Source organism: Hyperolius riggenbachi, chromosome 1 (assembly GCF_040937935.1).
Source record: "Hyperolius riggenbachi isolate aHypRig1 chromosome 1, aHypRig1.pri, whole genome shotgun sequence".
In the NCBI taxonomy this organism is placed as follows: Eukaryota; Metazoa; Chordata; class Amphibia; order Anura; family Hyperoliidae; genus Hyperolius; species Hyperolius riggenbachi.
In genome coordinates this window covers 232,155,548-232,181,431 of record NC_090646.1, presented here as the reverse complement: position 1 = coordinate 232,181,431, position 25,884 = coordinate 232,155,548, and the positions used below count along the sequence as shown (strand labels likewise).

Sequence of the window (25,884 nt, the reverse complement as noted above, 5' to 3'; positions counted from 1 at the left end):
GCCATAGGGTGCAATGGTAACGCCGGCCGAATCGCTACCGCTAGCGATTCGGCCGGCTTTTCCATCCGAATCGGCGTGGGAGGCTGCGGATCCCATAGCCGTGCATGGCACGGCTGATGGGATTCATGTGCTTTCCCCGCAGACCCGGAAGAGCCGGCTCGCGTCTCGCAGACGCACGCCGCTCTAGTGGAATCGCGCCCTTACAGAAAAACATTTATTTGTTACAGCTGATACAAATCCTACAATAAATTTGCAGTGTGTCTAATTCCTGCTTTCATAGCAGCAGACATATTGTAAGCATCCTGTGCTTTCAAATTAGCTTATCTGCCATGGCAGTCAGCTGACACAGGGAAGTTCTGAGGGGAGAGATCAAACTACAACTTGTGACTAGACACAGATGAGGGGAAATTAGACAGGCTAAACTCTTTAAATACGTACAGGGTGCATTTCTCTGACACAGTTCGAATTTCGGCTCATCCTGTTCAGTAAGCCAGCACCTATTCGGTAGGAGTCCTTGGGCAAGACTCCCTAAAACTGCTACTGCTTATAGAGTGCATCCTAGTGGCTGCAGCTCTGGTGCTTTGAGTCTGCCAGGAGAAAATTATATAATGTTATTTGCCTTGTCTGTCTTGTCTTCTCTATGTTTTCCTTCTGTCCTGTGGAAGAGTTCAGGTCCACTTTATATAATTAGGGGTAATTTCCATACTAAGGACCATGGTATTTCTGTGCGCCCTTACACTTTACTCCCACTGCCCTACAATGATATTTTTTCATCACATGCCCTAAGCTTTCTAGTATGAACCTGACATTACCAGACCCAAAACTGCACCAGAATAGGAACTGAAAATCTTCATTTTAAAAAAAATGATGGAAACAGCAGGGAAATCATTTCAGTAACAAATCAGTTAAAGCCGGCTTGGCTGACACAGCCCAGGTGGGTTACCAGCAAATGATGTGATAATGATAGAGCTAGATGCGATGATTTAAGGAAATCATGGAAAGTTGTCAGAGTCTGGCTGGGATATTGAGAAGAGGTGCTGGAGGGAGCTGCATGAAACGATTATGAATTCAGCACTATACATTTCTATGTGATTTCTGCAAGCTTTGACAACATGATTATTGTGGATATAAAATCAATGCGAAATACCATTCTGCAGTTTTACAATTTCCAACATAAAACACATAACATTAAGCACACCAAAATAAACAGTGCTATTCTCATATTGCTGCTTATTCTTAATCTCACACATTTAAACAGCATAATAACTATGATTTGGCAACAGGACAGCTCCTATTTCAGTAAGATGGATGGCTAAAACTTGGATTACAAGAATCTAAGTAAAGTCAATGTGCAAGCCTCTCACCTTGTACTACAAAACAGTAACGCTCGCCATACAATGGAAGATATCTGGAAGATAACATAAACACTGCATATCTACCTGAGATACTACACTATACAGTGGCTGGATACTGTACTGTTTAACCACTTGAGGACCACATTGTTAACCCCCCTAAAGACCAGGCCCTTTTTCTTAAATTTGGCCACTGCAGCTTTAAGGCAGGGCCGTACAACTCAGCACTCAAGTGATTGCCCCTTGAGAGTTCTCTGTTGGTGGGGTCTGATTGCTCCCCCAGTGTTGTTTTTTTTTTTTTATAAATATTTATTTTATTATTTTTACATTTTATTTCTTTATTTTTTTTTTCCCCTGCTCCCTCACTCCCTCCCCCACCAGCCAATCAGAGTGATCGGCTGTCATAGTCTTCAGCCTATGACAGCGGATCACTTCCACAGTGATGGAGGGGACAGCCATGTCACGCGGCTGTCCCCAGTACAGTGCTGCTGCAGATCGGTTTCGCTTTCTAGCAGTCTCCGAGCGGCGAGACTGAAGGCGAAGCTAAGCTCCGCCTTCCAAGCAGGAGATGCACGCGATCTCCTGCTAGCCCCATAGATGGCCGTTCACCCCAATCGGCGTGGAGCGGTCCTTGGGCTGCCGCACTACTCACGCCAATTGGCGTGAAGCAGTCGGCAAGTAGTTAAAGGTTCTTGCTCTGACACAGGGGAACTGGGTTAGAATCTCTGCTCTTCCTGTTCAGTAAGCCAGAACCTATTCATTAAGGAGACCAACCAGATAAAAATCGGTGCCACAACAAGCATGCCCAATCAATGATCAACTGACCTCATGCCGAAATTGGTAGAATGTATCAGTCGAGCAAGTTGTATAATCTCGGGCCGACTTGATCGAACGGTTGGGTTGGCGTTAATGGCGTGCAATATTGGGAGGGGCAGCAAATGCAATGGAAGCCCTGGGTGCTATCACCCTAATTGTTAATGTGCTCCCCGGTGCCTATGCATTAAAATCTCACTTGCTACAGCTTCCATGAGTGTCCATTTTATGAACTATGAGACGAGTGCCACAGCGTTAGGTGATCCAAGATTGTTATAACAAGCAAATAGATGTATTCCACCTCCAGAGATCCCTCTCCTCCGGTAACCGAACCTGTTAGTACAAACTCCGTGCACGGGAAGATAAAGAGGGATGCTTTCAGTAGATTTATCCAAAGATTCCTTTTATCCATCATAAAACATCAGCAATAAGGTCCACTTACACCTAGAAGGTCCTATGCCAGTTAGGTCCCTCTCCGGTAAAAGCACTTCCCACTTCAGTGGTACTACAATGGATACTTGTGTGGACAGCTTTGCCCGCTCTTGTCCCGACTAGTTTCGGCTTTCTGCCGTCATCAGGGGATACCTGGACCTTGCTGTATTTTAAAAGCTGATGTTTTATGCTGAATAAAAGGAATCAATCCACTGAGAGCATCCCTCTTTATCTTCCCGTGCACGGAGTTTGCACTAACAGGTTCGGTTACCAGAGGAGAGGGATCTCTGGAGGTGGAATACATCTATTTGCTTGTTATAACTATCTTGGATACCTAGCGCTGTGGCACTTTTCTCATATTGCTTGATTGTGGAAGCGGTGACATACATTGAATGTGCTAATTGTGCATACTGGGGAGATTCTACATCTACCACATATGTAACACTGTCGCGTGTGTAACATCACCCACAGGGCGTAGGCAGCGCTGCAAGGTGGCGGCAAAAGGCTGATTCCCGAGAGTTAAGAGTCTGAATGCCATGTGAGTATAATTTGCGCACTGTTGATCACTGATCACCGTGTTACTACAATGGCTACTCATATCAAATTTAAACAGCATTTCCCAACCAATTTTCAATATTTAAAGGGACCTTAAAGTAACATGATATTTAAAGCAGCACCCTAAAAAGAAATTTGGACTTATCTGGGGCTTCCTCCAGCCCCCGTAGGCTGTGAGGTCCCACGGCATCCTCTTCTTCCTTTGTGCAGTACACTGGCAGTGCGCTTCCCCTGCACACCCATCGCATCATCACGCCAGTCACTGTAAGTATCCTGCACATGCGTGGTGCTCTTAAAGCGTGAACCACGCATGCGCAGGATGCTTATGGTAACTGGCATGATGACGTAATGGGGGGCGCACTCGCAACTTCAGTTATGGGTAAATAACCCCTTATCATCCAGCTGCACAGCTGCGGCAATTACGGCTCATTTTAATTAGGAATTCGAGTCCTTACGGATTCGTGATTATTCGTGAGCCCATCACTAATGGCAGCCTCCATATTCTTCTCACTTCAGTTGTCCTTTAAGTGCGTCGTACTTCCAGTGCCCTCCTGTTGGGCTGATTAAGGGAGGAAAAGCAGAGGGGGAGGCTCCAGGAAGCATCTGTAAGGAGACGTGAATAGAGCCTCTCCTCCTCTGGTTGGGTTTGCAATGCTGACATCCTCTGTGAATGTCAGAAGCAGTTTGGCTGGAGTGATCTGTAGTCTATGTGTTGCCCAAACTCTTCCCCCATCCATAATCAGTTTCAGGAAGTGGACAACAAGCAGTCTTTTTCTGTAAACACAGACCTGACCCCGCCCATCTCCTCTATGTGCTTCTTAGAAGGGAGGAGGGTGGGTGTAGTTGGATGATGTGTATAGAAAGGAATTCCAACTCTGCTGGCAGTTCTATACTTAAAGGACATCCTAGGTGAAAATAAACTGATGAGAAAAACAATTGTATCTATCCTCAGTCTCCTAAAAATGACTTTTTTTTAGCTATCCCACAGTTTTATTTTATATCTAAATCTATTTTTAAATTTTTACTATTTCATTGTCTCTGCTCAATGACATCTTCATTGAAGTATGCCACAGCTCAAATCTATGAATTATTGACCCTTTTTTTCTCTTCCCTGCTCTCAGAAGCCATTTACTGACAGGAAAGTGTTTTATGGCTGTAATTACTTATCAGTGAGGGTTATTCTGTAGTCTGACCCAATCTGACTCGTTCCCGACCTGGACAGAAACTGTCATTTGTATACCTGATGTTTAACTTTTTCAGGCAGAGAAAGAAAAAAAGGAACACAGCATAATTATTTGTGTGCTTGGCACTGTACATACACATGTCTGTCTCAACATGTCACATGTCACCTCGGTTGTCCTTTAATGCACACATCTGGGGTAATCTGCTTATCCAAAGTAGGTTTCTCTGGAACAGCTGTAACAAATGTAAAAATTGTGTCAGTTAGGGCACAACCCCCTGTTCACCCTTACTAACATGTAAGATTGGAAAATCCGGATGGGTAATCTAGGCCTTTAAGGCACTGCGGCATTGATTCATTAAATGTTTTTAGGGTGTTAATAGAGAAACCCAGGATGAGTTAGAAGTATGCCTCTTGTTACATCAGTTATTCCAATTCTTTCAATACCATTTCCCTTCCTTATAGAATACTATGAAAGACTGTACTTTATGGAATTTACCTTTAAGGCATGTTAACATTGAACATTAACCCTTAAAAACAGACAGCTCCACTGCTCGTTGTGGAGAACTTAAAGAGAATCTGTATCGTTAAAATCGCACAAAAGTAAACATACCAGTGCGTTAGGGGACATCTCCTATTACCCTCTGTCACAATTTCGCCGCTCCTCGCCGCATTAAAAGTGGTTAAAAACAGTTTTAAAAAGTTTGTTTATAAACAAACAAAATGGCCACCAAAACAGGAAGTAGATTGATGTACAGTATGTCCACACATAGAAAATACATCCATACACAAGCAGGCTGTATACACCCTTCCTTTTGAATCTCAAGAGATCATTTGTGTGTTTCTTTCCCCCTGCAGCTATCTTCCACTGAAGTGTCAGGCTGTTTCTTCCTGCAGAGTGCAGACAGCTCTGCCTGTATGTAATTCCTCAGTATGTGAAAGCCCGGCCAGCTCAGAGGAGGATTTATCCAGCTTGTAAAAGATAATAGAACAGAGAAGCTGCACTAATCTAAATATCACACAGGCAGTGTGCAGAGAGGGGCCTGGATGGGGGAGTTCATAGCAGAACCACAACACTGAAGAACTTGGCAGCCTTCCAGACACAGGCTGACAAGTCTGACAAGAGAGAGATAAGTTGATTTATTACAGAGATGGTGATAGTAGAACATGCTGCAGTAAGCCAGAACACATTAGAATAGCTTTTGGAACTTGTAGGATGATAAAAAACAGGATGCAATTTTTGTTACGGAGTCTCTTTAAAGCAGTCACCTGCCTGTTTGTGCTTACAGCCACTTTTATCTACTGTTTTCTGTTCATTATTTTTCCATTCTGCATGGCTATGGCCCTTATTGTGTGGACTGTGTCTTTCTTCCACAGCATCCAGCTGTTATTTATGTTCGTAGCACATCCATAAGAAGCCATAAATCTGTTATGGTGAAGATAAGTGGTGTTATAAGTGTCATAAGTGGTGTTAGTAAAACTAAATAGTCCTGCTTTTGTGATACAGTGGGTTGCAAAAGTATTTGGCCCCCTTGACGTTTTCCACATTTTTGTCATATTACTGCCACAAACATGAATCAATTTTATTGCAATTCCACGTGAAAGACCAATAGAAAGTGGTGTACACATGAGAAGTGGAACGAAAATCATTCATGATTCCAAACATTTTTTAAAAATAAAGAACTGCAAAGTGGGGTGTGCATAATTATTCGGCCCCCTTTGATATGAGTGCAGTCAGTTGCCTATAGACATTGCCTGATGAGTGCTAATGACTAAATAGAGTGCACCTGTGTGTAATCTAATGTCAGTACAAATACAGCTGCTCTGTGACGGCCTCAGAGGTTGTCTAAGAGAATATTGGGAGCAACAACACTGTGAAGTCCAAAGAACACGCAAGACAGGTCAGGGATCAAGTTACTGAGAAATTTAAAGCAGGCTTAGGCTACAAAAAGATTTCCAAAGCCTTGAACATCCCACGGAGCACTGTTCAAGCGATCATTCAGAAATGGAAGGAGTATGGCACAACTGTAAACCTACCAAGACAAGGCCATCCACCTAAACTCACAGGCCGAACAAGGAGAGCGCTGATCAGAAATTAAGTCAAGAGGCCCATGGTGACTCTGGATGAGCTGCAGAGATCTACAGCTCAGGTGGGAGACTCTGTCCATAGGACAACTATTAGTCATGCACTGTACAAAGTTGGCCTTTATGGAAGAGTGGCAAGAAGAAAGGCATTGTTAACAGAATGCATAAGAAGTCCTGTTTGCAGTTTGCAACAAGCCATGTGGGGGACACAGCAAACATGTGGAAGAAGGTGCTCTGGTCAGATGAGACCAAAATGGAACTTTATGGCCAAAATGCAAAATGCTATGTGTGGCGGAAAACTAACACTGCACATCATTCTGAACACACCATCCCCACTGTCAAATATGGTGGTGGCAGCATCATGCTCTGGGGGTGCTTCTCTTCAGTAGGGACAGGGAAGCTGGTCAGAGTTGATGGGAAGATGGATGGAGCCAAATACAGGGCAAACTTGGAAGAAAACCTCTTGGAGACTGCAAAAGACTTGAGAATAGGGCGGAGGTTCACCTTCCAGCAGGACAATGACCCTAAACATAAAGCCAGGGCAACAATGGAATGGTTTAAAACAAAACATATCTTTGTCTTAGAATGGCCCAGTCAAAGTCCAGATCTAAATCCAATAGAGAATCTGTGGCAAGATCTGAAAACTGCTGTTCACAAACGCTGTCCATCCAATCTGACTGAGCTGGAGTTGTTTTGCAAAGAAGAATGAGCAAGGATTTCAGTCTCTAGATGTGCAAAGCTGGTAGAGACATACCCTAATAGACTGGCAGCTGTAATTGCAGCAAAACGTGGTTCTACAAAGTATTGACTCAGGGGGCCGAATAATTACGCACACCCCACTTTGCAGTTATTTATTTGTAAAAAATGTTTGGAATGATGTATGATTTTCGATCCACTTCTCACATGTACACCACTTTGTATTGGTCTTTCACGTGGAATTCCAATAAAATTGATGCATTTTTGTGGCAGTAATGTGACAAAATGTGGAAAACTTCAAAGGGGGCCGAATACTTTTGCAACCCACTGTATGTGCAACAATCTTCCTTGTGCCGAGCATGGACAATACTGACAGGATCAGGTGATGCGGAGTGACGTGATGTGCCACATGACATGAACCCCCAATGAGCACCAGGGGTTTACAGACCATTAATGGGGGTGGGGGTTAGGAGGGTACACTGCCTGATTCTGTTAGTGGTGACGATCCAGCACATTATGCAGGGTATGCTGCATGAATATTTTATTTGGAGGAACCCTGCCAAATTATGATATTTGGGTGACAATGTTAATTGTGTTGTTTGTAGAACACTTTCTAAACTTTTTTTTTTTGAAGGGCACGCTCTACATACTTATCTTGGTGGGAAGGACATGCCACTAAATTATTTTGTTGGTATCAGCTGCCTAGTTGTTTTGGGAACTTGCTCCTTAATTATCTTGCTTGGAAATACACTCTGCATGATTATGTTGGGGAAAATACTGCACAATACTGCACAATCCTGTTGTTTGGGTGGACAGGTTGCATAATCAAGATGTTTATAGGTACTCACTACCCATTTTATTATGATCTAAGATTCTAGAAGTGAATGTTGGGGAAATTAGTACATACACTATTTTAACTGGTTCCAGACATACGTAGTTTTAATTAATGTCCTTCTTGGAGCCTCTTATCCCTGCCAGGACATGAATTACAAACTCCAATTGCCACATTCATCATGCACTGGTCACTGTGATCACCAATGGAAAGAAAAAAAAAGCCTAGTCCAAAAAAAAAAAAAAAAAAAGTACTACATCTGATAAGGCTGTTTATATGGTGGTTAAGGCCTTATTCTTTCTTTGAAATGTTCATTTTTTTCCCTAACGTTAAACTTTATGATTATCTTAGTAAACCAGTAACAGTCACAACAAGACAGACAAAGCCTAAAATAAAAAAGCTACATTTTCAACACATTCTTAGTGTAGCCATAGCAGCAACTATCCTTTCTGGCTGGTTTTCCTGTATAAATTGCACATATAATACGCTGAGGAAATTATTGGGGTGCCTGGCATTTTATTCATTTTATATTTTTCTTTGTTGTTAATGTAAACCACCATTCAATGAAAGTTCCTTAATTGACACTTTCATATTTGAAGGATAGATTTAGCTTCAGCCAGGGTGAGAAGAAAAGAGTTATCTACAATCTGTATCTAGTATCAAGAGAAGATGTTGACAAAAGTTTATTGCCATGGTATGTTTAGTGTTTCGTAAAAATGGTCTTGTTTGACTGTTAATTGATGGCTGTTTGGCCAAACATCCTAAAATGTTCATGTTCCACCAAAACCGGAATCCACACACCACTGATGTCAATGGAGTGAAAATTCTGGTGGTGTGTTTGCTATCTGGGAAGCTGCTAGAGCAACAAATGGAATGAAATAAAAAGTGTCAATAGCTTTCAGGTCAACAACCAATGAGAACTTCAGCTTTCAGGTATGCATCAATATAATTTTTAAGTTAGCCTGTGATATCAAATTTGGACTGTAGCCTCAATCATAAAGAAATATCAATGAAGATGACACTTCTTTATTGTATTAACGGTTTCATTCAAGTAGATGATATAAGTCAATATTTCGAGACTTCACCAGGACATATAAAGGTGGCCATACATCTATAGATTTGGCAGCTGATCAGTGATCCGATTTGATAATTATTATTGAATTGGATGAAAATCGGTGCCACCAAAAGCATGCCTGATCGACCCTTCGACCAATTTCAGCTCAAAATTGGTTGAATATATCGATTGGATATGCTTCAAGATGTCGAGCTGACATGTTGCGCGGCCCATACATCTTCTGATGTATTGGCACCTGTAGCTTTCTAATCCACCTATCGTACAATCCCTAGTGTCTACCTTCCAAACCATTTCCCACTATGTATTAAATAAGATGCCTATTGCTAGAGATGAATAAAACATTCTGATAACATTCAGCACTACAGCATTGTTGGCCGTGCATGATGCCAGCCACTGACTGGTTTATGGATTGCCAGACGCATTATGGCTTTACTCATTGAATTTAATATTGAAGACTGCACAGGTATTCATTTCTAGATTTCCAAAACTCAAGTCTGTGAATAAATTTGACTTTAACCTGAGCAGAAACAGCAACATTAATTATGTTTATAGTGATACCCCTAGGTGGCAGTGTTGTGACATTTGAAAAGTACGGTAAGTATGTTGATAAAGTTTTCTTATTCAATATGAATCTAGCAGGTGACCAGACATACTGTTGTATGCTTTCTTTCAGCAGACAACAATAAAGATAAGCTGCTATGTTTAAAGCTTCACCAGAGCTGTGACCCTCTGTATTTAGCATATTCTTTACTGTAGCTATTGTACACTCTGGTTTTAGAACATTTACATATTTTTGTAAAAATACTATATTTTAATCTTTTGCTATGAGTTCCTGTTCTAAATCAGTCCATTTATGCCCTAATATCTATGCACTGCGGTGCACAAACAGCACACTGTCAGTAGACATTTCTGGATTTGTCAGATACATCAGGACTGCAGCCCTTGGTTATACTTTAAATAGGACAGTTTAGCTTAAATTGCTTAACATTTGTATTTGCCTTTTATAAATCTGTTAAGCACTCAGGAAACAAGCTTCTTTCCTATCCACACACTGAACTCTGCTCCCACAAATATTTTATCTTGATAGGGCTTTGATTGGAAACCATGGCAATTAATCTCCTCTCCGCATTACTCCTTATTGCCGGAGATCCACATATATATATGTTCAGGCAATTTCTGTGACTTGCAGTAAGGAATTGGACAGGCAGGACAGTTTCTTTCCTTCTTCTCTCCCCCAGGCTGCGTTATTCAGTCTATGGTATCAATCTGGGAAGGCAAAAAAACATGACTTGGACGTGAGCATATGCAGAACTGGCAGCACTGCTTCGTCACTGAATGGTCAAGTGAAATACTTACAAGATGAACATGGGCGTGGCTAGAAATCACTGCCCCCCCCCCCCTGCAAAAGTTTGGATGGGGCCCCTCTTCCCACTCCAAAATAAAAAAAACACAGAAATTTGAAAGTCAGGCCAGGCAGGATATTTAAAAAAAACGTAATATAGGTAGCCAGGTATAGGTGCCCCCATTATAGGTAGCCAGGTATAGGTGCCCCCAGTTTAGGTAGCTAGACGTAGGTGCACCTAGGTAGCCTAGATGAATGCTCATTGATCTCAGCCTTAAACTGTCCCTTTACCATTTAAAAAAAACGAAAACAAATGAATGTCCCGAGAAACTGTGTATGAAACATAAACATTCTGACCTGTGTACATAAGTTGCCTTGTTAAATAAACATCACATCAGAAATGATTAAGGAGATGCTAATTTTCAGAATCGATGCATATCTTGTTGCAAATTGCATGCAGCTTGGAGCTGTGCCAGTTCAAATCAGCAGAATCTGCATTTGATTGGCCCAGTTCCAAGCATGAATACAACTTGGAGTCAAATTTGCATGAGCTTGGAAAATTAGCATCTCATTAATCATCTCTAATGTATGACTTCTTCATGCTTAGGAGCCCTGTTCATTTACAGATGTAGACACAGCTATATTTGTATTACTTTGCATTCGTGTAGCAGTTTCCATATTGTTTTACAGAGAACGATTACTTCATGTCACTATCATCCCTCAGAAAAGCTTACAATCTACTATCACTAATATTGTCCTTGTCTATCTGCCTACCACAGTCTACAGCCAACTTGGTGGGGGCCAGTTAACCTGGCAGAATGTTTTTTGGGTTGTCTGAAAACCTACGTAAACACGATGAGCACACACACATATCATACAGACAGTGCCCTGGGCAGGGATCACAATTGGAATTCTAGTGTTGCATGGCATGAGTGTGCACCACTTAGCAATCATTTGCTGAAGCAAGTGTGATATATGTGTTAGTATACATCAATGAAGCTAAAGCTTTTATGTTTGGTAAATTGATCCAATGGGTTTAACATTTTTAAGGGTAAAGGTGCGTACACACATGCGACTATAGTCGTTTGTAACGATCGTTCCCCGATCTTTACCAACGACGATCGTTACAAAAAACGAACCAACGACTATTAAGGCAAACGACGAACGAGCCAAATCGCTCCAAAAGAAAGTTCTGTCTCGGCTGGATTTTAACCAACGACGATCGTTTGCAAAAGTAGTACATCGTTGGAAACGGTCGTTCGTACTAGGCTTGACATGCGCATTTCACAATTTCTCCATGAAACTTCTCATTTTTATGCGCAGGCGCAATAGTTGCTTTACGTGATGTAACGTTCGTTCTAACGATCAGATCGTTACACACCTTTTAAAACTAACTTTACTTAGGTCGTTCTTTCATCAATTAAAAGTTCGTTCGTCGTCCTCAACGAACGATCGTTGTCGCATGTGTGTACGTAGCATTAGGCTAATTTACTAAATGCTGAAGGAAAGTGGAGAACATATATCACTAAAGTGCCTTTTAAGCCAATAGCAAGCAAGAAAATACTCAGATTAATTTTGACATTGCATTTTACCTACTTTTTGGTACTTTTTTCAACTGCAGAGTGCAGAAAAGTAATTTAAACAGAAGATGAAAAATTGCCTTCTAGAAGAAAATGTAGGTGAAAAAGTGAATTTAAGGGCCAATGAGTGATAAAAAAAGCATGTCAACAGTTAGGTGTTATATTTGCAATCCATGGCCTTTATTCAATTCACCTTTTCTCTTGACTTTTTTCCTAAGACATCATTTTTCATTTTCTGTTTAAAATAATTTTTCACACTCTGCAATAGAAAAAGTACCAAAAAGTAAGTAAAAAAGTACTGTCAAAATGATTTAAGTATTTGCTAGCTTGCTGGTGGGTTACACCTTTGCATTGCTAACACGGTTATGCTAGACACAAGGGCCCCTATTCAATTCACTTTGGGCCCGACCCCATTAACAGTAAAATGCATTTTAAGCCACCAGCAAGCAAGAAAATACTTTTCACAGTACTTCTTCGCCTACTTTTTGGTACTCTTTTGATTGCAGAGTGCTGAAAAGTTATAATTAAGAGAAGATGAAAAACTATCCGGAGAAAAAAATTTGGAGAAAAATTAAATTGCATAGGGGCCAAGGTAAGATCTCTCTATTGGGGCCAATGACAGCCAAATTTTCCATCCCTGCAAGTGCATCTTTACCTCTTTTTTCAGACTTTACATAATGGAAAACCACTCTAATGATTTTATAATCAACGGAATTTTATATATATATATATGCCTAAAAATTGGCCTGGGAATGGAAGTGGTGCAGTACTTTACAGCTAAATGTATACCCTCTTCCCTGTATCTAGCATGGAGTGGGCATCCTGCGTCTGGCTTGAGACAGATTACAGGTGAGAACGCCAATGCTGTTTTTCTTCTGCCTTACCAGTAAAAGTATGCATATTTCTCTGTCTGTTTTGTACCACTATCATTTGACAATAATTATTTTTCTGATTACCAGAAATGTCAGAGGAGATAATTACTTGTATACAAAGTGTCTAGAATCAATACAATCTGCATTTGCATTTAATTCCAAACTAATGAAAATGAGCATTTGGTGATTCTGTTTTTAGAAAGAAATTGGTTGATTGATGTTATCAGTGCAACTTGCTTATCAGCAAGTTTTACTGCTCAGGTTAAAGCACATTTGTTGAACACCAAATATTAGGCAATGCAATGCATGTCCAAACAAGGCCACATACTAATGTGGAACCGACGGGCCTGGGACTCACTGATGGCATTTTAAAGATGACGGGAAACCGCTACAGCAGTGGAACTCTATGAGGGTGGTTCCACTGCAGCACTTGCGCTGGGCGATAGCACTCAATGATTGGACTGCAGAATTTTTGGAGCAATGTGAAATCAAAGCCATTTCCTTAATTCGGCAAATCCTGGGCGCTTGCCTTATGTGGATTTTAGTCAAGTCAGCCATAGATTAACTGACCAACTGTGATTTTGTAGTGCACAGTAATATATATATATATATATATATATATATATATATATATATATATATATATATATATATATATATATATATATATATATATATATTAATATAGATAGCATTAGAACCTGACTGCTATCAGATAAAAAAAAAACCTATAGATATCAGTTGACATGCCACATGGCAAAATCAACTGTTTGAACACATTTTTTGTAGAAATTGTCTGAAGCCCTTTTCTATTTTCCTGCACTGCAAGTGTAAAAGGTGTCCATACATCAGGAGATTATGGGTAGATTTGACAAAGAGACACATTTATCACTAATGAAATCTGATTAGAGATAAATTTGTCTGTTCGTTGAAGCTGCCCATATACTTCAGGCCGGTTCCCATCCGATTTCAACATGAAATGAAAATCTTAAGGGAATCGGCTGTGCACGCCGCATCCACCCCATCGCTACCCCCCCCCCCCCCCCCCCCCCAATGTATAAATGTGCCCCACCATGTTTGCATTTTTACATTACCTGTCCTGTGTCAGCTTTCAATTCATTCAATTCAATTCACTTTATTGTCATTGTGTAACACAACGAAATTACTTTTCATGACATCCCCACGGTGCATATAGGGAACATAGTGATAGTAACAAGGAAGAGAAATTATACAAGTATGCCAGGTATTACAGATGTTTAAACAATTTGTACACAGTGTTAATTATTTCAGAGAGGATTCAGAGTTTATCAAGTTTATGGTGGATGGGAAAAAGCTGTCTTTCAGTCTGTTTGTGTGTGTGCGGATTGATCTAAAACGTTTACCTGATGGAAGGAGCTCAAAAAGGGCATTTCCAGGGTGAGTGTTGTCCTTGATAATGTTTTTGGCCCTTCTCAAGCTGCGAGTATTATACAAAAGTTCCAGTGATGGTAGTTCAGTGCCAATTCAATGCGGTGTACGGAACCTCCAAGCGGCTCTCCATATACACATAGCGTCTGACATCAGAAAGTATGCACCGATGTTAGATGCTATGCATAAGTGGGGTGTACAGAGGCCACCCGGAGGTTACCGACACCGCGCGTAGGCTGACATGGGACAAGTAATGTATAATGCACAGGTGGGGGGGGCACATTTATACATTACGGTGGCAGCAGCGGAGGTTTCGTTGTTCCGTCGCTCGTACTAAAATCGGCCGCCGTACTGCCACACACCCGAGCAACCAACTTTGGCCCAACATCTTGCACCAGGCACGATCGACTGACCCAACCAATTTCAGCCCAAAATTGGTCATATCGTTGATCGGGCCTGCACTTGGCAGCACCGATTTTCAACCAATCCGATAATAATAATCAAATTAGTTAGTTCATGGTCCGCCAAAGTTGTCTGATGTATGGGCACCTTTAAAATTAAGAGTTGAGATCAATGCAAATTAGCTTGACAAAAAGCTTTTGGAATTCAGCCCTTGTCCTGAAAAGTAAATAGAAGACAAAACACATTTATTTGGCTGAGAAAACACTGCTAATAGCATTTTAGTGCTGAAAAGTAGCTTTTTGGCTGTATGAAGAAGATTTTACATCAGACCATCATGGCTGCTGTTTAGAATTTAGTCTTAAAAATGAAAGCCCTGAACTGAAAATAAAAATGTGAGACTGTGTTCTGTGTTACTAATGTTCTATTTAATTACCATTGGCACTGCACATACATAACTATCTTATACATTTATTTTCAGTTCATAAATAAGAAAAACCGAGAGCCCAATATAGTGTAGTATGTATTGGAAACCGTGGATAAATGTAAGTGTGAGCAGGGCCGGATTTGTGGGCAGGCCCCCAAGGCCGGTTCCTAGGGCGGAGACTTCAGCGTCACTTCAATGGGCGGGTGGAGAACTGCACATGCTGTTCGTCTGATCCCTTTCCCAGAAAAGCCTTGCCCGTCCTGTTCACTGCTGCCCACAGAGTAGGAAGAGTGCTCCATATCAGCTGGAGCTCAGTTAGCTTACTTGCAGGCTGCCCGTGCTCTCTCTCTCTCCCCCCTGCCGTTATCTGACACTGTAGCCTGGCAGGAGAGAGGAATGTGCTTTGTATCTGCAGCCGCCCTGCCCCCGCCCCTCTGCAGGGACACAAACACCGAAGCAGGAGAGAGCCATGAGGATGGACAGCTGCTTGTGCTGCCTGTAGAATAGAAGGCGTGAAGGCTGCAGAAATGTGAACGCTGACACTGTACAGTACAGAATTATGCTAAGCTAAGGTACCAAACAAGAAGTTTACTGGTTTTCTGAGTTAAGTGATTAGTGACATGTCCTGCAATCCTTTGTACTGCTGCTGGCCACCATCTTATCACAGTCACACTCATGTTTTTCTGTCTAAAAAATTATTATGACTTTATAGTTGACAAAGTGTAAAGAATGTGTCTGTATCTCATAGAAAACTAAACCCCAGTGCAGAAATCCTGAAGACATTGAGGTTGCCTGTAGTTTGTAATTGGGCTGTGTGGATTAGTGACAGAGCAGTGAGACAGGAGCAGGAGTAGGTCTGGTTCATACGGATTTCTGTAGAACGGTTGACAGTGGCTCATAGCCGATGCAAAATGCTCTTCTACTACTGAGAAGAAAAGTGTTCAGCATCGGTTCTTAGGCCCAGGGCACACTGAGTGGTTTTAGCATTGATTCCCCCAGCCGCATCCGCCAGTGAAAACCCCTGGCTAATGCATTTCAATGGGATGGTGCACACCGGCGGTTTGAGGTTTTTTCAAAACCACAAACACGCCTCCTGCTGCACGTTTGCGGTTTTCAGAAGCGTTTCTGCCTCAATGTAAAGTATAAGAAAAACGCAAACCGCTCTGGAAAACGCTACATCAGAGCGGGTTTCCAGGTGTTTTTGTTACAGAAGCTGTTCAGTAACAGCTTTTACTGTAACAATATTTGTAATCTGCTACACAAAAACGCTCCCAAAAAACGCTAGGCCTGTTTAGAAAACGTCTCTATACATGCCTAGAATCGCTCTAAAATCTGCTCCAAAAACCGCTAGCGTTTTGACGATCTGCTAGCGGTTTTGGTGTGCACTGGGCCGTAGTGATTTGTTTTTGAGCCCCTTAGTGGACATGGGAGCACAGGAACGCAGCCGAGCCTGGATGCTATATGTAGCATACAACATGACGGAAATCTGCGTTTATGTGAATGACGCTTTTTGTCAACCACCGGAAATACATTTACCGCCTGTCTGAATCAGAACTAGGGCCCATTCACACTTGAGCGGGAATTGCGCGATTACCATATTATTATCATTATGCATTTTTATAGCACTGACACCTTCCGCAGCACTTTACAAAGTACATATTCATATCAATGACTGTCCCCAGAGAAGCTCACAATCTAATCCTACCATAGTTATAGTCTCATGTCCTATCATATTATAATTATGTATTTATATAGCAGTGACATCTTCTGTAGAACTTTACAGAGTACATAGTCATGTCACTAACAAACAATTTAATTACTGTAATTTTGTGATCAGTAAACCTAACCTTGATACTTAATTTTATCCATTTTCCCATTATCATATTCTCAAATTCCTAGCATGACCCTAAATTTCCAAGGTGTCTAGCCGATAACCTCCCCTAACCACCTTTATGTTACTTTTACCTTACTTTAACTTCTTTTTTTTTAGAAATGCCAACACTGATTTATTAGTATCCCTAACCTCTCTGCTTTCCCATGTCCAATAACCCAATTCCAACCCCGCTGTAGTCATGGGGCGGCTGGAGATAGTGGGCCTTGGGTGGTAAAAAGTACAAATCCGGCCCTGAGTGTGAGATGAATATACTCACAAACATGGGTTACCTCTTAGGCAACCACTGTAGATGCAGGTGAGGAGATTAGACCTGTCCTCACTCAGGATTAAAATGTCGCTTTCTGTAGATCAGAAATGTAGGGTTAGGTCACCCCTCCACCAGGGGTGGACACAGTATTATCGTAAGAGAACAGAGGCACCAGCAGGATAAAAGGTAATAACATTTTTTTAAATTTGCTGGGAGGCAGTGGTGGACTTACCTCCGGAAAGCAGACTCAAAATACTGTCTGAATTAAACAAATAAGGCTAGAGGCGCTATTCGTGCTACTGACGAGCTACTGTTTGTCCCCTACCTTATTGCCTGATGAAGTGGGCTGTGCCTGCGAAACGAGTTGCATCTTTTGGGGTACCAATAATAAATGTATTTGTTTAATTCAGACAGTATTTTGAGTCTGCTTTCCGGAGGTAAGTCCACCACTGCCTCCCAGCAAATGTTAACATTTTTATTACCTTTTATCCTGCTGGCGCCTCTGTTCTCTTACGATAATATTTTCAGTTCAGGTTGTCTTTAACCACTTTAGGATCCTTGGTACGCATATCCACGCCCCTTTAAACTTCACGTGCGGATCAGGGGCGTAGATATGCGTACTGCTGCCTTACCGTCGCGTTCACGATCCCCGCGCTGTTTTCCGCCGATCCACCATCGCAGCCCCCTCCATCTGTGATCAGGATGTGAGAATCTTTTGATTCTCAATCCCGATCATCGTTCCCGTGTCTTCGGAGAGCTTGTTAACGTCGCATAAGCTCTGAGACCCGACACTTCCGTGTTCGTCTGTGTTCTATTAATAGAAACACGGTCTCAATAGCTCCATCTTGTGGCCAAAAAGTAAAATACACCTATTTAGGCCACTATACTGTTTTCCATAGCAAGTTAATTATTATTTTTATTTTATTTTATTACTTTTAACCCCTTCCATCCCTGCCCCACAGTTACAGAAATAAAACACTTGTTAAAAAAATTTTTAAAAAATTACATCATTTAATTTTTTTTACATAAATAGTTACCTTAGGGACTTTTGTAATACGGATGTCATGAGTATATTTTTTCAAAAAAAGTTCTTGTAATAAGTGAAAAAGTATTAAAAATCCCTAAATGGAAAAATGCTCCTTCATTTCCAGTTAAAATATTATCACCATACATTGTACTAGGGACACAATTTAAACGTTGTAATAAACCGGACAAATGGGCAAACAAGATGTGTGGGTTTTATGTACCAAAGCACATTTTATTTTAAAACTATAATGGCTGAAAACTGAGAAATAATCTTTTTTTTTTTCCTTAGAATTCCCTTTACAATGCATATAAAATAAAATAATTCAGAGCAAAAACTACCACCCAAAGAAAGCATACTTTGTGGCGAAAAAAACAATATATAGATCATTTCAGTGTGATAAGTAACAATAAAGTTATAGCTGAATGAATGGGAGGAGCGCTGAAATGTGAAAGTTGTTTTGGTTTTTAAGGGGAAAAACCTGTGATCCTGAAGTGGTTAATAATGTTTTGGGTTTTTTTCTGTTTGTTTTTTTGTTTAGGAGAGGGGAAATGAGAGCTACACACAACAGTTAATATCCTTCTAAATCCTATGACTCTGGGTATCTGTGAGACACATGGGAATTTTCAACCATCTGAAATCCCCCCCCCCCCCCCCCCCAACACATGACAATTGACTATAAAAAGAAAACATGTACACGGAGCATAAATATAAATGCAATACTTTCGGTTTTGCTCCCATTTTGCATAAGCTGAACTCAAATATCTGAAACATTTTCTACGTACACAAAAGGCCCATTACTCTCAAATATTGTTCACAAATCTGTGGTAGTGAGCAATTCTCCTTTACCTCATGGGTGTGGCATATCATGGTGCTGACTAGACAGCATTCTCTTGCACAGGTGTGCCTTAGACTGGCCACAATAAAAGGCCACTCTCAAATGTACAGTTTGATCACACAGCACAGTGCCACAGGTGTTGCAACGTTTGAGGGAGCATGCAGTTGGCATGCTGAAATAAATATTAATTTTTATACCATAAGCCGTCTCCAAAGGCGTTTCGGAGGATTTGGCAGTACATCCAACCAACCTCACAACTTCAGACCACATGTAACCACACCAGCCCAGGTCCTCCATATCCAGCATGTTTACCTCCATGATCGTCTGAGACCAGCCATCCGGACCGCTGCAGCCACAATCAGTTTGCATAACCAAAGAATTTCTTGCCAAACTGTCAGAAACTGTATCAGGGAAGCTCATCTGCATGCTCGTCATCATCATTGGGGTCTGGACCTGATTGCAGTTCGCCCAACTTAAGTGGGCAAATGCTCACATTCAATGGCATCTGGCACGTTGGAGAGAGGCGGTCTGTTCACTGATGAGCCCCGGTTTTTACTGTTCAGGGCACATGGCAGACAACACGTGTGGCGTCATGTGGGTGAGCGGTTTGCTGACTTCAACGTTGTGGATTGAGTGGCCCATGGTGGCGGTGGGGTTATGGTATGGGCAGGAGTATGTTATGAACAACAAACACATGTGCATTTTATTGATACCGTGATTACATCCTGAGGCCAATTGTGCCATTTATCCATGACCATCACCTCATGATGCAGCATGATAATGCACGGCCCCATATTGCAAGGATCTGTACACAATTCCTGGAAGCTGCAAACCTTCCAGTCCTTGCATGGCCAGCATCCTCTCCTGACATGTCACCCATTGAGCATGTTTGGGATGCTCTGAATCGACGTATATGACGGTGTGTTCCAGTTCCTGCCAATATTCAGCAACTCTGCACAACTATCGAAGAGGACCAGACCAACATTCCACAGGCCACAATCAACAACCTGATCAATACTATGTGACAGCAATGTGTTGCACTGCAAATAATGGCCACATCAAATACTGACTCTTCCCCCGCTCCCCCGACTGGATTCCTGCCAGCCTCCCCCCAGGTTTTCTACCCTGTCTAAAGCAAAACTGAGCATATTTCAGAGTGGAGAGTGCAAAATAATGCTGTGTAATCAGCACCTTGATAAGCCACACCCATTAAGTGGGATGGATTATCTCGACAAAGGAGAAGTGCTCACTAACAGATTTAGAAAGATTTGTGAACAACATTTGAGAGTAATGGGTCTTTAAGATCAGCTCATGCAAGATGGGAGCAAAACCAAGTGTTGCATTTATATTGTTTCTCGGTGTATAGTAGCAAAAAAGTTTGTGTACCGTGTTAGCTAAACAAATTATATAGGTAGAAAAAACAATGTTTTAAAAAAATAATACCTTTTAATGGATAAGTGATAGAGTTAAATGATGCAAGCTTTCTGGGATCTAGTCCCCTTCTTCAGGCATATTTCCAGATGTTAGCTAAAGTAAAACACTGATGCAGGTAAATAGTAAACACGAAGATGACAGTAACCAGCACAACTGTTATCTTCGTGTTTACTATTTACCTGCATCAGTGTTTTACTTCAGCTAACATCTGGAAATATGCCTGAAGAAGGGGACTAGATTCCAGAAAGCTTGCATTATTTAACTTTATCAGTTAGCCATTAAAAGGTATTTTTTTTACAAAACATTGTTTTTTTCTACCTATATGCTCAGTGTATAAAAATAATACAGTAAACTTTTAAAAACATAAAATATCAGCACATATTTCCAACACTACAACCACCAATTGCTTTATTGCATATAAAATAGCCCGGGCTAATTTTTCTATTCACTGAATTAATAAAAATATGTTGCCCTCATTTTTCACAAATGTAGTTACCCTTTTTTTCTGCTATTCATTCCCAGTGATTTTCTTTTACAGTTCAAGAATAAAAATACTTACAATCACTGCATTTACGTTGGCCTAGGACTAGAAAGATGGATTCACTGGTTTGTACGTGGTGAATTTTATAATCTTACATGGGAAATCTATAATGGCAGAACTAAAAAAGTATGTTAACTATTTACTACTAGTGATGGGATCGACAGCGGGTAGTATGACTTAATAAGGCAGAATATTTGGGATTTGGATGATAAAAAATCTGAAAACTAATCAACTCACAGGGATAACAATCTGGTGCTAGGAAAAATGGTGATGGAAGGGAATGTGTACAGTGATAGGTGATAGGGAAGGGTTAGTTTATTGCGCTTCATAGGAAACATGCAAATTCTTCAAGATGATGTTGCAGGTTTTTGGTGCTGGTCTGTGGGTTGACTGACTGTTCTCACCATTTGTTGCTTCTGTCTATCCGAGATTCTTCTTCGTCTGCCACTTCGAGCCTTAACTTGAACTGAGCCTGTGGTCTTCCATTTCCTCAATATGTTCCTAACTGTGGAAACAGACAGCCGAAATCTCTGAGACAGCTTTCTGTATCCTTCTCCTAAACCATGATGGTGAACAATCTTTGTCTTCATGTCATTTGAGTATTGTTTTGAGACCCCCATGTTGCTACTGTAGCCCTTTAAGAGAGGAGAGTGTGATGGGAAATGTATTTGACATGTGTAATGTGAAATTGGCAAGTAAGGCTAAAATTTGCCTTGAAAACTTAGCCTGGTGGCGTTAAAACGGCGCATAGATAGGCATAAGCGAGTATTTGGGCGCATAGATTAAGTTGCTAGGCAACTGTGCATACAAAGCGGGGAACCTTCCAGAAGGGCCGCGCAAGCAGAGCTGGAGACAGCACAGGCGCAGTGGACAGAGTGGCACGAGGCCCAGGCTGAGGGAACTGGTTAAAACCATTTCTCCTGACAGAGCGAAAGTCAGTCAGGCGGCGGTGAGCGAGGGGAGCAGAGGCCCAGACCGGAGCAGCCGTAGCATAGCAAGAGGGGACAGAAACCAGGCGGCCACTGAAAAGTATTACAGAAACATCAGGCCAGATCCAAGACAGTGCACAGAGAGAGAGAGACACTGTTGAGACAGATGAGTATAAGTATTGCGACTTTGCCAGAGACTGTGATCGGAGTAGCAGCATGCAATTAGGTGAAAAGAGCCATAATTCAGCATTGGTTATCTGAGAGAAAGTGACAGTTAACCACAGTATACTGAATTTATCCTCTGATGAACATGGTGAGATTAGGATCTGTCTGCTTGATATAACCTTAAAGAAACAGTAACCTTGTGGTAAAAAAGTTCATTTCTACAATTGAGTCTTATATTGCCTAAAGAATCCTACTGTGCCCAAGTTACAGCAAGTGTGAGAGTATTTTGTCACCTAGAGAGTGAAAGGCTTCTGTTAAGTCCCCAATTTGTACAGCGGGAGACATGGCAGAGCTTTCAAACAAAACTTATACCTGAATGATTTATCTGCATTGATGTGCAGAGCTCCAATAACTGGACTATATTACACACCTTTTGTTTATTACACACAGTTTTGTTTGAAAGTGCTGCCATGTCTCCCGCTGTGCAAATTGAACATAAGTATACTAGTGGCTAGCTGCATTCATTGCTTCAAATCTACGTTCAAATTTTTTAGATTAGAATTAGTACATCATTTGCATCTGTTTTGCATTCAAGGCATGTATTTAGCCCCAGAGGGGTTCTGCATTGCCTCTGTTGGCTTACATTTAAGGTGCAGCCTTGAGCGCTGTCATTTGCCTTTCTGTCTGCTTGATGAAATATGTATACCATTTATGATTAGCAGCACGAGGAATATTATGTTTTTATTGCTAGACTAGTGTTAGGTCTTACCCAGGGCGGTCAGTCACCGCCGTGGGGAAGTCTATTAGGTAATAATCTGTGCACACATTATCACTGAAACGAACACCCCCCTTCGCCTGTAGTGAATGCTAGGTGTGTAATATAGTCCAGTTATTGGAGCTCTGCACATCAATGCTGATAAATCATTCAGTTAGAAGTTTTGTTTGAAAGAGCTGCAATGTCTCCCGCTGTACAAATTGAACATAAGTATACTAGTGGCTAGCTGCATTCATTGCTTCAAATCTACTTTCAAAATTTTTACATTAGAATTAGCACATAATTTGCATCTGTTTTGCATTCAAGGCATGTATTTAACCCCAGAGAGGCTCTGCATTGCCTCTGTTGGTTTACATTCCAGGTGCAACCTTGAGCGCTGTAATTTGTCTGTGTGTAAGTCCCCAATTTGATATCTAGCTCAGCCGCAAGTGGTAATTGTGATTCAGAGACATTTTGCCGGTCAGCCTGCAGCAGTCACGAGAATATATAACAGCAAAGTATTGAAGTGAATCGTAAAGTGATATCTGTTCTACCCAAGTGCAAGATTTGTGCAGGAGAGAGTGAGAGAGAGCTTTTGAGATAAAGAGAACCTGTCAGTTAAACAAACAAGTTCTGTTAACCTGTTAACAGAAAAGGAGAAGATCTGTGTTAGAGTCACCCTGCATCCTGTGACACTAAAGAAACTACACTGCAAAGGAAAACAGCATCTGATAGAGAAAAGAAGTCAAAACAGAGTTGGTGAACTAAGTGTTGCTATTGCACAAGTTGGAGCTTGATCTAAACAGCATAGAGAAAGTGATCTTACTGCAGAGGGAGATATTGGTGCTGTTCCTGGGTGCATTTGTTTATTTGTTTATTTTGTTTCCTTTTGTTTATTTTTTTCCTTATCCGTTTATTTAATTATTTTTATTTTATTTGGTTATATTATTATTTTGGGGCCACAGTACATAGAAAGAGAGCTTGAGAAATCCTCTGAGCCAAAAGAGTGGAAATTATCCCAGTGCCTAAAACCAACTAAAGAAAAGGGAGAGCTGTGTCAGTACCATATAAAAGAGAAACTGTAACCCCACCTGAAGGTTTTGCTGAGAAATATAGTTTGGACTTGGTATCAAGGGACTGAGACTGTATAGAACTGAAGTTGCTCAGTAGACCTGTTCTTTCCCAAGCTCCTATATAACACCCTATGGTACTGCGATTATAAGTGTTGTATTGAGTAGTGGTTGGAAATTGTAAGAGAGAGAAGGAATATCTGTTGTAGGTCAATTATATGTAAAAAGTGTCTAAGTAACCTGACTTTTTATTCTGCAGCGTTTTACCGGTGCACCAGCTGTGAAGAGGAGAAGATTGTAGTGTTATGTTTATGTGAAGAGAATATATATTTGTGTTGAAAGGTAGTACTGGTTGAGAAGTTACCAGTTGACCATTGTTAAAGGAATCATCAAGCAAAAAAAAAAAAATGAGTTTCACTTACCTGGGGCTTCTACCAGCCACATGCAGCCATCCTGTGCCCTGGTAGTCACTCACTGCTGTTCCAGTCCCCCGCCGGCAGCTAGTTTCATTTTTGCCAACCTCGGGGTCTGGCGGGGCCGCATTGCGTACATTTCTACGTATTCCCGCTGGTGCAGGAACATTAGTACATACATTTTTACGCGTTAGTGGTGCAACGCGTAAACATTTACGCATTGCACCACTAACACATAAAAATGCATGTGTTGATGTTCCTGCACCAGCGGGAATGCGTAAAAATGTATGCATTGCAACCCGCCGACCTCGAGGTTGGCAAAAAGTAAACTAGCTGGCGGCGGGGGACTGGAGCAGCAGTGAGTGACTACGAGGGCACAGGATGGCTGCATGGGGCCAGTAGAGGCCCCAGGTAAGTGAAACTCATTTTTTTTTGCCTGACAATTCCTTTCAGGTCACAAATACATTCTTGATATTCACATTTAAGTCAGTGTCTGGTGGATTCCTCTCAGTCGGGGCAGAACACACGGATAAATCGGGTTACACTACTCTTCAGAGAAATTTAAAAGAGGAGGGAAACTTGCAATTGACCCCCTTAAATACTCTTTCTTATAATTGGATTCACCTGTGTATGTAGGTCAGGGGTCACTGAGCTTACCAAGCCAATTTGAGTTCCAATAATTAGTTCTAAAGGTTTTGGAATCAATAAAATGCCCAAATTTATGCACCTGCCTAATTTTGTTTAAACAATTATTGCGCGCTTTCTGTAAATACAATTAACTTAATTTCACTTCTTCAATTCTTCAATATCACTGTGTGTGTCTCCTATAATATATATTTAACTGATATTTTGTATCGTAACAACGAACAATTTATACAGGAAAATCATGAGGATTAACAAGGTTGACCAAACTTTCGCATCCCACTGAGCTGTAGGGTGAAAGGAAGTGTGTGATGTAAAACAGGAAATGTTTAGAGGAATATTTGGATTTTTTTAAATATCCTTTCCTAAGTTGGAGCATAAAATAAACAAGATTACTTAAAAATAAGGCTCCTACAATGGTCCCTCCCAGCCCTACCAGCACTGCTTTAAAAATCACAAAACACTGGGGCACACGAGAGGCAGGGACCCCGGCACCCACAACTGCCACAGAATCAAAATGCCAGAGAGGCGATGGCTCACTCCCACACAGTGCTTTGCCATTTAAATTGGTCCGCAGGTAGCCTTGTCAGCCAATAAAAAGAGCATAATACTCGTACCCGTGTCTGCAGTACTAAATTTAGCAAGATCTGAGACGAACAGCCATAGACAAGAGACAGGGCTTAGCCACACAATTGTAGATTATGTGACCAGCACTGCCTCAGATATGCTTTGGCCTTTGGTATCTGTATTAAGTTACTTTTCAGCTTTAGAGTGAGGATATATCAAAGTATAGCAATGAGTGACGGATCCTGTAGCTCAACCTATCAGCTCTTAAACTGTGCATCTTGGTAGACAGACACAGCTCGGTAGATGGCTTCTTTATCAT

General features: G+C 41.3%; 1 long non-coding RNA gene across 4 annotated transcripts in view; it reads left to right on the top strand.

Moving 5' to 3' along the window:
• The first annotated feature begins 12,747 nt into the window (after positions 1-12,747).
• The window catches only part of LOC137547285 (uncharacterized), a 131,797-nt gene continuing 118,660 nt past the window's right edge, over positions 12,748-25,884 (top strand). For all 4 annotated transcript variants that reach the window (XR_011026552.1, XR_011026549.1, XR_011026551.1 and 1 more), the window contains exon 1: positions 12,748-12,791. This is a non-coding gene — a long non-coding RNA (uncharacterized lncRNA). The remainder of the gene's footprint in view (positions 12,792-25,884) is intronic.